General features: G+C 39.6%; 1 protein-coding gene across 2 annotated transcripts in view; it reads right to left on the bottom strand.

The window, feature by feature from the left end:
* Nucleotides 1–14,931, bottom strand: part of YIPF6 (Yip1 domain family member 6) — a 32,314-nt gene that overhangs the window by 14,365 nt on the left and 3,018 nt on the right. The gene's annotated exons all lie outside the window — the stretch shown is intronic.

The following is a 14,931-nucleotide window of genomic DNA, read 5'->3' as shown; positions in this document are numbered from 1 at the left end:
AGATGGAATATGATGAAAAATATTATAAAGTAAATGGCACAGATATTTTATGGGCTTTCCTAGTGGCACAGTGGTAAAGAATCTGTCTGCCAATGCAGGAGACGCGGGTTTGATTCCTCAGTCAGGAAGATCCCCTGGAGAAGGAAATGGCAACCCATTCCAGTATTCTTGCCTGGGAAATCCCATGGACAAAGGAACCTGGTAGGGGGTCAGTCCATGGGACCACAAAAGAATCAGAGACGACTTAGCAACTAAAACAACAACAATAGATATTTTCTTGGCCTCAAATAGTTTCTTTCAAGCATGAAATCTTAATAGGACGTAGCTAGTAAGATTGCAGAACTATTGAAAAAAAGTGACCTTTCAGTGATCACATCTTAGCGCTGTCATTCTTTTACACTTCTGCTCTTTAGTGGGCTCTAGTGGCCTCTGCTGGCTAAGAAGGAACATTATGTAAAATCTAAAAGAAAATTGGGAAGAACACAGAAACAGTAAAGCACATTATTTATCCTCTTTTTTTTTTCTTTTACCAGATTGTTGGCAACCACAGGACAAATAACATTTCCAAAGTGAACTGCAAGATTGAAAACTTTTAAACTCTTACATTCATATGTCAAATTTGATTATTGAGACTGAAACTCTAGAATCTTCAAGTTCCTAAGAAAAGAGAAGCAATCCCTCCTCATACGGTTCTTGGTCCAATGGGTCTAATGTTTAGTGTGTAAAGGTTGCAGGTAAATGAAAAACAAGACAGTACAATAAAATTTTAGAAAAAATGAAGTTGTTCAGAAAACTTATAAAAAACAACTTTTTGATCACAGTTTTATTAAAAGTACTTGAAAATTCTCCACCCATTAGACTGGCAAAAACCCAAGTTTGACAACACACTCTGCAAGTAAAGCTGAGGGGAAAGAGCACTCACTGTTGGTGGGAAGGCAAAATGGTGCTAGGCCCCACTGAAGATGAATCTGGCAATATCTAGCAAATTTACATATGTATTGCTGACCATTTTTAGGAGTCTAAAGCAGTAAATATACAAAAAGACACATACACAAAGCTCCTCATTACAGTACTACCTGTAAAAGCAAAAAAACAAAAACAAAAACAAAAACAACAACAACAACAAAAACCTGAGAATAGCCCAAATGTCCATCAACAGAGAACTAGTTGAATAAAGCATGGTATGTCATAATGGAATGCCATGCAGCTGTAAGAGGAATGAGGATATCTCTAAGGAACCATCTGGTTGGCCAAAAAGTTCCTTCAGTTTTAAAGTAAAAATAAAAGACACATTTTTCATCTTCACCAAGAACTTTACTGAACAATGTACTCACCATCTGTTCTACTACCTTCTGTCATTTTTCAGGCAACTACGTAATTCCATCTTCCCAAAACTTTTTATCTTTTTGAGCAAAGAACTATTCTAGGTGCCTTTTACAATCTTCTAGGGAATTAAATTTTTTTTCCATTAAGAGAATTTTATAAAGACCAAAATAAATGGAAATCTGAAGGTGCAATGTCTGGTGAATACAGTGGATGAATCAGAACTTCCCAGCCAAGCTATTATGTTTTTGCCAGGTCATCAAAGAAACGTGAGGTCTTATGTTATCCTGAGGAAGACTATGTATTTTCTGTTGACTAATTCCAGACACTTTGCCAAGTGCTGCTTTCAGTTGGTCTCACTGGGAGCAGTACTTGTTAGAAGTAATCTGTTGGTTTTCCAGAAGGAGCTCATAATAGAGGACTCCCTTCCAATCCCACCATGTACACATTATCTTCTTTGGATGAAGACCAGCCTTTAGTGTGGTTGGTGGTGGTTTAACCTACTTGCCCCATGATCTCTTCTGTGGATATTGTCCAGCAGTGTGGAACTTTTTATTGCCCAACACAATTTGTTTTTTAAAATGGAATGTTTTCGTTATGTTTCAGTAGACAATCACATGTGAAAATATGGTCAAGAAGTTTGGGGTTTTTTCCTGCTTAACTTATGTGGAACTCAAACATCAATTAACATAACCAAGCTGGTGCAAATGATTTTCAATACTTCATATGTATATTTTGAGTAGGTTGGTGATTTCCCACCTGATAATATAACTTTGATTGTTCTCAATTAATGTATTGATTTGATCGCTATCAACTTCAACTGTTCTACCCAACCATGGAGGATTAACCAGCACACAAAACTTCCCAAAGCACTTTTGACATGTTCTATCCGTCACAGCACTTTCTCCATATACTGTACAAATCTTTTTGTGTTTCAGTTGCGTTTTCACTCTTCTTGAAATAATAAAGCATGATATGCCAAAAATGTTGCTTTTTCCCTCCCATCTTCAATATTAAAAATGGCTACACAAAAATTCACCAATTTTGGTAAGTTTTTAAAAAATGAATGTGATATGACAGCTGTCACAAGCTAACAAAACTGGTTCAAATGAAGTTAAAGACAACTAAGCATTTCTTCTCAGTAATCACCCTCTCTGTTTTTTCTCAGTCTAACCTTATTGAAGCTTTTGATGGCTAAGTCTAAGTAATCTCTCCTGGTAAACATCACAATGCACTTGAAAAACGTGGGTTATTTTCAAATATCTTTTGATATTGATTTCTAACATAATTCCACAGTGAGTGAAAATGGCAACCCACTCCAGTACTCTTGCCTGGAAAATTCCATGGACAGAAGAGCCTGGAGAGTCCATAGGGTTGCAAAGAGTGAGCCACAACTAATTGAGCACAAGAGAACAGATTCTGTATAATTTCAATACCTTTAGATCATGAAAATTTTGCACTTTATGTCCCTGGATATGTTCCAGTGTCTCTGAGTCTACAGTCTATGGGAACGTGAATAGAATTTGTATCCTACTGCTGTGTGAACTGGTTCACAGTGCTTTTCAGATCTACTATATCCTTCTACTTCTCTGTATATTTATTTATTAATTATTGAGAGTTTGATATTGAAACTCCAAATAAAAATCTTAGTTTATCTACTTAAAAATAATTGTAATATACAATGGAACTATATGCAACCTTTGCTATATATGCTGCACTTTGCTTGAGCAGCCGTAAAGAGAGACCCCACGTCCAAGGTATGAGAAACGCAAGTTAAGACAGTAGGCACTGAGAGAGGGGATCAGAAGGCAGACAGAAATCACAATCACAGACAACTAGCCAATCTGATCACGTGGATCACAGCCTTGTCTAACTCAATGAAACTAAGCCATGCCAATGGCCGGGTCATGGTGGAGAGGTCTGACAGAATGTGGTCCACTGGAGAAGGGAATGGCAAACCACTTCAGTATTCTTGCCTTGAGAATCCCATGAACAGTATGAAAAGGCAAAAAGAGAGGACACTGAAAGATGAACTCCCCAGGTCAGTAGGTGCCCAATATGCTCTGGAGATCAGTGGAGAAATAATTTCAGAAAGAATAAAGGGATGGAGCCAAAGCAAAAACAATACCCAGTTGTGAAAGGGACTGGTAATGGAAGCAGGGTTCGACGCTGTAAAGAGCAATATTGCATAGGAACCTGGAATGTCAGGTCCATGAATCAAGACAAATTGGAAGTGGTCAAACAGGCGATGACAAGAGTGAACATCGACATTTTAGGAATCAGTGAACTAAAATGGACTGGAATGGGTGAATTTAACTCAGATGACCATTATATCTACTACTGTGGGCAGGAATCCCTTAGAAGAAATGGAGTAGCCATCATAGTAAAAAGACTCCAGAATGCAGTACTTAGATGCAATCTCAAAAACGACAGAATGATCTCTGCTCATTTCCAAGGCAAACCATTCAATATGACAGTAATTCAAGTCTATGCCCCAACCAGCAATGCTGAAGAAGCTGAAGTTGAATATTTCTATGAAGACCTACAAGACCTTCTAGACTAACACCCCCAAAAAATGTCCTTTTTATTATAGGGGATTGGAATGCAAAAGTGGGAAGTCAATAAAAACCTGGAGTAACAGGCAAATTTGGCCTTGGAATACAGAATGAAGCAGGGCAAAGGCTAATAGAGTTCTGCCAAGAGAACGCACTGGTCATAGCAAACATCCTCTTCCAACAACACAAGAGAAGACTCTACACATGGACATCACCAGATGGTCAACACTGAAATCAGATTGATTATATTCTTTGCAGCCAAAAATGGAAAGCTCTATACAGTCAGCAAAAACAAGACCAGGAGCTGCCTATGGCTTGGATCATGAACTCCTTATTGCCAAATTCAGACTGACATTGAAAAAGTGGAGAAAACCACTAGACCATTCAGGTATGACCTAAATCAAATCCCTTAAGACTATACAGTGGAAGTTAGAAATAGATTTAAGGGACTAGATCTGATAGACAGAGTGTCTGAGGAACTATGGAATGAGGTTCATGACATTGTACAGGAGACAGGAATCAAGACCATCCCCCTGGAAAAGAAATGCAAAAAAGCAAAATGGCTGTCTGGGGAGGCCTTACAAATAGCTGTGTAAAGAAGGGAAGCGAAAAGCAAAGGATAAAAGGAAAGATATACCCAGTTGAATGCAGAGTTCCAAAGAATAGCAAGGAGAGATAAGAAAGCCTTCCTCAGTGATCAATGCAAAGAAATAGAGGAAAACAACAGAATGGGAAAAATTAGAGATCTCTTCAAGAAAATTAGAGATACCAAGGGAACATTTCATGCAAAGACAGGCACAATAAAGGACAGAAATGGTATGGACCTAACATAAGCAGGCGATATTAAGAAGAGGTGGCAAGAATACACAGAAGAACTCTACAAAAAAGATCCTCACGACCCAGATAATCATGATGGTGTGATCACTCACCTAGAGCCAGACATCCTGGAATGTGAAGTCAAGTGGACCTTAGGAAGCATCACTACAAACAAAGCTAGTGGAGGTGATAGAATACCAGTTGAGCTGTTTCAAATTCTGAAAGATGACGCTGTGAAAGTGCTGCACTCAATATACCAGCAAATTTGGAAAACTCAGCAGTGGCTACAGGACTGGAAAAGGTCAGTTTTCATTCCAATCCCAAAGAAAGGCAATGCCAAAGAATGCTCAAACTACCGCACAATTGCACTCATTTCACATGCTAGTAAAGTAATGCTTAAAATTCTCCAAGCCAGGCTTCAGCAAAACATGAACCATGAACTTCCAGATGTTCAAGCTGGTTTTAGAAAAGGCAGAGGAACCAGAGATCAAATTGCCAACATCCGCTGGATCATGGAAAAAGCAAGAGAGTTCCAGAAAAACATCTATCTCTGCTTTATTGACTATGCCAAAGCCTCTGACTGTGTGGATCACAATAAACTGTGGAAAATTCTGAAAGAGATGGGAATACCAGACCACCCAACCTGCCTCTTGAGAAACCTGTATGCAGGTCAGGAAGCAACAGTCAGAAGTGGACATGGAATAACAGAATGGTTCTAAATAGGAAAAGGAGGACGTCAAGGCTGTATACTGTTACCCTGCTTATTTAACTTATATGCAGAGTACATCATGAGAAATGCTGGGCTGAAGGAAGCACAAACTGGAATCAAAATTGCCGGGAGAAATATCAATAACCTCAGATATGTAGATGACACCACCCTTATGCCAGAAAGTGAAGAAGAACTAAAGAGCCTCTTGATAAAAGTGAAAAGAGGAGAGTGAAAAAGTTGGCTTAAAGCTCAACATTCAGAAAACTAAGATCATGGCATCCGATCCCATCACTTCATGGCAAATAGATGGGGAAACAGTGGAAACAGTGTCAGACTTTATTTTTCTGGGCTCCAAAATCACTGCAGATGGTGATTGCAGCCATGAAAGTAAAAGACTCTTGCTCCTTGGAAGGAGAGTTATGACCAACCTAGACAGCATATTCAAAAGCAGTTACATTACTTTGCCAACAAAGGTCCTTCTAGTCAAGGCTATGGTTTTTCCAGCAGTCATGTATGGATGTGAGAGTTGGACTGTGAAGAAAGCTGAGCACCGAAGAATTGATGCTTTTGAACTGTGGTGTTGGAAAAGACTCGAGAGTCCCTTGGACTGCAAGGAGATTCAACCAGTCCATCCTAAAGGAGATCAGTCCTGGGTGTTCATTGAAAGGACTGATGTTGAAGCTGAAACTCCAATACTTTGGCCACTCCAATACTTTGAGAAGTGCTGACTCATTGGAAAAGACCCTCATGCTGGGAAAGATTGAGGGCAGGAGGAGAAGGGGACAACAGAGGATGAGATGGTTGGATGGCATCACTGACTCAATGGACATAGGTTTGGGTGAATTCCGGGAGTTGGTGGACGGGAAGGCCTGGCGTGCTGCAGTTCATGGGGTTGCAAAGAGTCGGACACGACTGAGCGACTGAACTGAACTGATATGCAAACTTGTTTTGTATTTTCCAAGTCTCTTATAAATGTTTTATCATACTTTCATAATTGAAAAAAAAAAAAACAAGAGAACTAAGCATTTCATGCGGCCATCTTACAGATAAAACCAAACAAACTTTTTCACCACCTCAATATTATGGCGTGTTAAAGAAGAATGTGAAGAAAAGTTTGTACACATGCTACATCTACGAAAGGGATACAAATATATATTATATATACACACATACACATATCTGAATGTTACCTTTTAAAAATAAGAAATAAATCATGCAATATGACTTAGAAATGATCCCTGAAAATATAGTCTTCCCTCATGACTCAGACAGTGAAGAACCCGCCTACAATTCAAGAGACCTGGGTTGGGAAGATCCCTTGAAAGAAGAAATGGCAATCCACTCCAGTATTCTCGCCTGCAGAAACCCATGTACAGAGGAGCTTAGCAGGCTACAGTCCACTGGATCACAGTCAATCAGAATGACTGAGAGACTGAGCATGCACACACAAAGTGACTTAAGTCACATGTAATGTAAGTAGTATTTATAGATTTTTTTTAAAGCTTCCTATTTAGGAAAGGAGGGGAAAAGGTGGAGGAAATAAGGAGAGAAGTTAGGCTTCTTAGGATACACACTGTTCTGTATTTATGACAGAATTATTAAACAAAATTAAAATTTAAAAGTAGTCCCTAAAACTGAAAGAAAATGGAACAAATGAACCTGCTAAATTAAATACATAACCACACAAAGAGCAACTATCTCAAGTGAGTTTAGAACCCTGTAGTTTGATTTCTAATCAGGATACAGAAAGCTGGAATGAGCTGGAATCCACTAGAACGATGAAAAAAGCCAGATTAATTACAAAATCATAATTTTCCTTGAACCTGTCAGAGCTGAGGTTTTAGGGCAACCAAGTATCATGAAAGAAATCTAAGGAAAAACAGGCACTTCCAAGAAGAGATGGGACATGAGCACTGGCTCATCTGCAGCAAAGCATGAGAACAACACTGGGCATCACAGATGGTAAAGAATACAGCTAAAACTTAAAATGAACTGCTAAAGACCACGTGTGGACTGTTATGACAGGATAGCACCCTTTTAAGCATTAGACATAGGGGGAGTTCACATCCACTTGCAGGCTCTTCTCCACAGACTTCCACTGATCCAGGTGTGGCGGCGGGAAGCAGCTGCCTCTTCTGAGAAAAGCAGAGAGCCCAGCTCATACCCTTCTCTCCTACAGAAAAAGAGCCTTAAACCTGCTGGGGGAAGATCAGCAAACCCTGTTGTTTTCAGAGCACAGGTGAAGACCCACTGTGGCTGGGGAAAGGGAAAAGACAAACCTCGCTACTCCTGGGGGAAGGATGGGAAATCATCCTAATGCCAGGCTATTAGAGTCTCCTTCAGCTAGGGGCTTCCCTTGCAGCTCAGCTAGTAAAGAATCTGCCTGCAATGTGGGAGACCTGGGTTCAATCCCTGGGATGGGAAGATTCCCTGAAGAAGGGAAAGGCTACCCACTCCAGTATTCTGGCCTGGAGAATTCCATAGACTGTATAGTCCATAGCGTCGCAGAGTTGAACATGACTGGGCAGCTTTCGCTTTCAGCTAGGGAAAGAGACAGATCACTGAGAAAGTCTCACCCAGGAGACTCAGGGACACAGGGCAGAGGGTGGATCAAAACAACAAAAAGTCCCTACCTCCCAGGTCTCCACCACCAGACTACAATTATGGAGTAACAAAAGCTAGCAATCTAGTGCTAAGGGAGGGGCTAGAGCTTAGAGAGAAACCCACTATTTTATGCAGAGGCAAACAGAATGCAGAAAACGAAACATGGAGAAGAAACATTAAGAAAAACACTGGGCAAACCTACTGCCCTCCCTATGCACAAAGTAATAGGAGAGAAATTTGAAGCTGATGATGCATTTGACAGTTCCCCTATCAAGGACAAAAGCTAAATACAGGTTCAACTCCTTACTAGACTGACTTAATCCCTATAGTAACAACTTAACAGAAAAGATGTGCCATTTCCAGGCAGTCTCTACTACTAAATATGATAGCCAGCAATCAATAAAAAATTACCCCTTCCCCATAAACACATACACGGAAAAACAACACACTCTGACAACACAAAGCAATTAAACCAAACTCTGAGGTGACTCAGATGTTATAATTTCAGCAGAAAAAGTTACTATATGATTAATATGTTAAAAGGCTCTAGTAGAAGATATATGCAAAAATGATGGTGAATTTCTGCAAAGAGATAGAAACTGTAAGAGTCAAATGGTAATGCTAGAAATAAAAGAACACAGTAACAGACTCAACAAGGTCAAATAAAGAAATCAGTGATAGGTCAGTGAAAATTATCTAAACAGAAACAAGAGCTGGAAAAGAAAAAAAACATATCAAGTCATTCTATTGTATACCTTAAATTTATACAACGTTATATGCCAATATTTCAATAAAACAGGAATAAAAAACATAAGACCACCCCAAACAGAATACAGCATGCAAGAACTGTGGGGTTGATATTAAATAATCTAATTTGTATATTATTGAAATCCCATGAGAGAGATAATGGATCTGAAAACATATTTGAAAAGGTAAAGGCTGAATTGTTTTCCAGAATGACAGAAGACCTCAAATGATAGATCCAAGCCCAGAAAACCCCAATCAAGAAAAATACCTAAAGACAAAACAAAAGCAAAAATCCACAAACCTAGACACATTCACACTAGAGACAACCAGAGAAAAAAAAGACATTGCAATCAGGAGAAAAACACAATAGACATCTCACTCAAAATAATGTAAGAAAGAAGACAAACACACCTTTAGAGTGCTGAATGAATAAAACTGTCAACCCACAATTCAAAAAACAACAAAAATAGCTATTAAAAATGAAAGGCAATACTTGTCTCAGGTTCATGGGAGACCACCAGCTACATCCATGGACCATGGGGCTCCGTGCAAGACACATCTGCCTTGCCTTTGGCCTCTCCTCCAGAAAGAGGAAAAAAATGGAGCAGAGGGAAAAGGCCCTGAGGTCATCCATACAAAACTCAAAGGCCCAGAAACTTGGAGCCTTCCAGGACATCCTTCACTTCCTGTTCCTGATGTCCCAAGGAATAGGACATCAATGAAAGTTGAAATGACAGCTGTCTTTCCAGGCATATGTGATTTTGCCATGCAAAGGAGCCAGAATTACAGATAACAAAGATGCTTCTCAGGACGGCAAACTCCAAATACTTTTATTCATTCTCCCAGTATGATCTTAGAATCAAGTACCTTTTGAAAAGCGTCTACATACTTAAAATGGGTGAATTTTACTGAACAGGCATTATACTGCAGTAACATTGATTGAATTAAAAAGCCATTTAAAGAAGGACTAGTTTTAACTTCTTTGAAATGACAATGCTGCTGTAAAACAATGACTGACTATTTCCTGCCTTGGATGAGGGAGAACTGCTTTCCCTTTTGGTTTCTCAAAGAAAAGTGTAAACCTCTCCTGCTCCCTAAAATAAAATGAAATAAAATTAAAGTTTAACAGCATCAAAACATGAATTATTATTTTATACACATAAAACACACTCTAACCAACTTTCAAGGTAACACTGTCTTTGCTGAATAAAAGTCTTATAATAACCCCCCCCCAAAAAAGGTGGCAAAATAGACTTTTCTCAGATGAGCAAAAAGCTGAAACATGCATTCCAAGAAATGTTAAACGATAATCTTCAGAAAGGAATATGGTATCAGAAGGAAGTTTGGATTTACACAAGGAAATGAAGCTCTCCAGAAGTGGTTTAAATGAAAGTCAACATAAAAAGCACTGTTTCTTATTTTTAATGATTCTAAAAGATAACTGCCTAAAGCAGAGGTCACCAAACTTTTTCTGTGAAAGATCCAAATGTAAATATGTTAGGTTTTGAGAGCTAAATGGTTGCTGTTGGAACTACTCAACTCTGCTTCTGTACCATGAAAGAAGTCAAATACATAAAAAAATGAAGTGCAGCTGTGTTCCAATGAAACTTTATTTATAAAAATAGGTGGTGGGTCAGATTTTAAATTATAAAAATACAACATTTAGGAGAGAGCTGGAAATTTGAACACTGACAAGACAGTTGATATTAGGGAATTATTTATTTTTTTACATGTACTAATGATACTGTGGTTATGTTCTTTAAAACAGAATTCTTATCTTTTAGAGATACATATTCAATATTTATTAATGTAATGATGCTTGGGATTTGTTTTAAAATAGTATAGAAGGGAAATGGGTAGGGCTACAGAAGAAAGAAGACTGGCCATAAATTGGTAATTATTATTGAAGGTTGGGTACACAAGAGTGCACTTTACTATTCTACTTTTGTATATGTTTGAAACTTTTCTCAACAGAAAGTTAAAAAATAAACAAAAAATTCCTAATTTTAGGGGCCACCTAAGTTCGTTTTTCTTTCTGCCTCCCCTACCCAAGCCAAAATGAACCTAAATATAAACAAATCTCTAGATCTTAAGAGTTTACAGGAAATATGTGGACAGAGGCACCTACTAAAAATACCACAGCCAAATACAAAAAGTGGAGAATTCTACAAAAGAAATGACTTTAAACAAATAAATTACATTAAAAAGAGAAGGACACATATATTAAAAGACATGTATTATCCAAGTGCAATTTGACCTTGTTTGGATCTTGATTTGCACAAACTGTAAAAACTTTTTTTTTTTAGAAAATTGGAAGGTGAACAGAGATTAGATGATATTAAGGAGTGATTCTTATTATGTTATGTGTGAAAACCAAAGAAAACAAACAGTCCTTACCTATTAGAGAAACATAGTGAAGTATTTATGGGTAAAGGAATACATCTGGGATTTGCTTTAAAATACTCATAAAAGATCATGAAAGACAAGGAAATACTGAACAACCATTACAAACTGAAGAAAACTAAGGAAAAATAACAATTAAATGCAATGTGAGATCCTGGGTAAGATCCTGGAACAAAAAAGGGCATTTGTGGAAATCCTGATAAGATTCAAATAAGAACTATAGTTTAATAGTGTTGTATCAAGGTTAGCTTCCTTGTTCTGATCTATACTGTGGTTATATACAATGTTACCACTAGAGGAAGCTGAGTGAGGGCTATACAGGAACTCTGCCATTTTTGCAATTTTTCTGTCTAAAATTAGCTCAAAATAAAAAGGTTATTTTAGAAAAAAATGTGATGAAATAAATGAAACAACAGAAGAATGCTGAAAGTTATATGAGATTTATTATAGTACTCCTTATTTTATTTAAATATTTGAAGAACTCTCCTGATGGTCCAGTGGCTAAGATAAGACTCCCAAAATAGGGAACCCAGGGTTCCATTCCTGGTCAGGGAACTAGATCCCACATGCCACAACTAATACCTGTCACAGCCAAATAAACAAATAAGTAAGCAAACAAACATTTTAAAAAATAAAAGTAAATATGGTAAAATATTTCACTTCCTTACTTCTGTCACCATCTCAAACTGCTCTCCTCTTCTCTGATCAAATTGCTCTTCACTCTCTTACTTGCTTAATCCTTTTTAATCTGTACTGGTGTTCCCACAACTTTACTGACATTGCAACAATGACCTCATAATCAAGAAATATATGAATCCTGGGATATCCCTGGCAGTCAAGAGGACTCTGTACTTCCAATGCATGAGGTATGGGTTTGATAATGGCATCCCACTTCAGTACTCTTGCCTGGGAAATCTCACGGACAGAGGAGCCTGTAGGCTACAGTCCATGGGGTCGCTAAAAGTCGGACACAACTGAGTGACTTCACTTTCACTTTTCACTTTCATGCATTGGAGAAGGAAATGGCAACCCACTCCAGTGTTCTTGCCTGGAGAATCTCAGGGATAGAGGAGCCTGGTGGGCTTCTGTCTATGGGGTCGCGCAGAGTCAGACACGACTGACGCAACTTAGCAGCAGTAGCAGCAGGGAACTAAGATCCTACATGCTACAGGTTGTGGCCAAAAATAAATAAATAAAATCCACAATTTAAAAAAGGGAAATATAAGAATTCTTTCTCGGTTTTGTCTTCTGAATATTCTTCTGCACTTAATGTGTAAACCACCTCATTTTGAAGTCATTATTCTCTCTTCACTACTATGATACTGTCCTTTCAAACTCCAGGATTTCGTGTTTTGAGTTATCTTGTTGCCTGCTACAGCTAGGGTAGGCAGAGCAGTGCAGAAAAATGGGCTTTGAAGCCGAATGGCCCTACCTTGGAAACAACACTGCTATAAGAATTATGTAACACCTGCAAGTCATGTAACACACAATCAACGCTCAACATTTGGCATGTGGAGAGCCTTGGTTAAGGGTGCAATTCTCCTGGAGGCTGCTGCTGCTAAGTCACTTCAGTCGTGTCTGACTCTGTACAACCCCATAGATGGCAGCCCACCAGGCTCCCCCATCCCTGGGATTCCCCAGGCAAGAACACTGGAGTGGGTTGCCATTTCCTTCTCCACTGCATGAAAGTGAAAAGAGAAAGTGAAGTTGCTCAGTTGTGGTCGACTCTTAGCAACCCCATGGACTGCAGCCTACCAGGCTTCTCTGTCCATGGGATTTTCCAGGCAAGAGTACTGGAGTAGGGTGCCATCGCCTTCTCCGAGCATAGGGGGCTAACCACTCCTAAAAGACCAAACGTAAGATTAGAGGATTGAAGTCAAGTTTGAGTACTGTGAGGACTTCCCTGGTGGCTCAGACAGTAAAGCGTCTGCCTACAATGCAGGAGACCTGGGTTTGATCCCTGGGTTGAGAAGATTCCCTGGAGAAGGAAATGGCAACCCACTCCAGTACTCTTGCCTGGAAAATTCTGAGGATGGAGGAGCTTGGTAGGCTTCAGTCCATGGGGTTGCAAAGAGTAAGATACGACAGAGCAACTTCACTTGAGTACTGTGATACAAACCTGGTCTCTTGGGAATGGAAAAAAAAACGATCCAGTCAATCACGCCTATGTAATGAAACCTCAATAAAAACTAGATATGTGGGTGAGCTTCCCTGGTTGGCAATATTCTACATACTGTCTGTCATACATCAACGTATCAGGAGGGTAACAACGTCCTGCCTTTACTCCTCAGAGAGAAGACAAGGAAGCTTTGTATTACGAACTATCTCAGACCTCAACCTACACATCTCCCCCTCTTGCTGGTTTGGACTGTACCCTTTTGCTATAATAAAAGTGTAATTTTAAGTATATCATTGCCCTGAGTTCTATGAGTCATTCTAATGAATTACAGAGCCTGACCATGAAGTTGTAGGCAGTAGTTCAGAAGTGAGGGTAGTCCTGGGAACCTCCAAACCTGTGGCTGGTATATGAAGTGGCCAATATTTTGGAAGACTGGGCCCTTAACTGGGGAAGTTTGGCCTAACTCCAGTTATTTGGTTTTGGGAGTGACTGTAGTCACTAATGGAGAAGGAAATGGCAACCCACTCCAGTACTCTTGCCTGGAAAATCCCATGGGCAGAAGAGTCTGGTAGGCTGTAGTCCATGGGGTCTAGAAGTGTCAGACACAACTGAGCGACTTCACTTTCACTTTTCACTTTCATGCACTGGAGAAGGAAATGGCAACCCACTCCAGTGTTCTTGCCTGGAGAATCCCAGGGATGGCAGAGCCTGCTGTCTATGGTGTCGTACAGAGTCAGACATGACTGAAGCGACTTAGCAGCAGCAGCAGTAGTCACTAAAGTGCCATGTGATTCCCACTCACCCCTCATCCCAACCCTTCCTCAATCTCTCTTCTCCAGAGACTCACTAACATTGCTCAGTGAACTGAGTCAGGATCTGAAGCTCTCCAGCCCCATATATGAGACAGTGCTACTAGGCCCTCAGCTAGTGGACCTTACTCTCTGACTAGCCCCTTGGTGAGGATAAAAGGTGACTTGGACCTCATGTTCCTCCCCTTCTTCTATGCTGGCAGGCTTGTGCACATACATACATATATGTGCATTTAAACACATGTGCACACTTTGCTGCCTGACTTGGGCCAGTGAGGGGAGCAAGTAAAGGCAGGGCCAAGAACACACAGTAAATGTGGGGACTTCAGCCTTAAGAAAGCAGTTGGGAACAGATGACCAACTACTGACCAAAATTCTGAAGAGAAAAAGAAGTCAACAAGGTCAACAAGTGTGCTGGGGCAGGTGAAATCAAGCAGGAAAACAACTTGGTCCAAGCAGGCGGGTAGGGGCTTAGTGTCATGGTCCACCTGGGACCAACATCCTTCCAGACACTAGGCTACAGCAATTATTATGGCTCTTTTTTCTGCTCCTTAAATAGACAGGCAATAGACAAGCATTACCCAAGATTCTATATTCTCAACTCTATACAGATGATTCCAAATCAATCTCTCTAGTCCTGACCTCTTGTGAGCCCTGAAGTCCAGATTTTAGTGTCCAACTACCTGCTGGATATCTACTGGATGGCCTGCCAATCAATATCTGGAACTAAACATTTCCAAAAGTGAATGAATCAACATTTAGGGCTCTCATCCTCTTCTGTATTTCTGTTCAGGGTATCATTTTCCTCCCACTTCTCTATAGCCTCGTTTTTCAAAATGTGATACC

This window comes from Ovis aries, chromosome X, assembly GCF_016772045.2.
Source record: "Ovis aries strain OAR_USU_Benz2616 breed Rambouillet chromosome X, ARS-UI_Ramb_v3.0, whole genome shotgun sequence".
NCBI lineage: Eukaryota > Metazoa > Chordata > Mammalia > Artiodactyla > Bovidae > Ovis > Ovis aries.
This window is presented reverse-complemented; position numbering and strand designations above follow the sequence as displayed.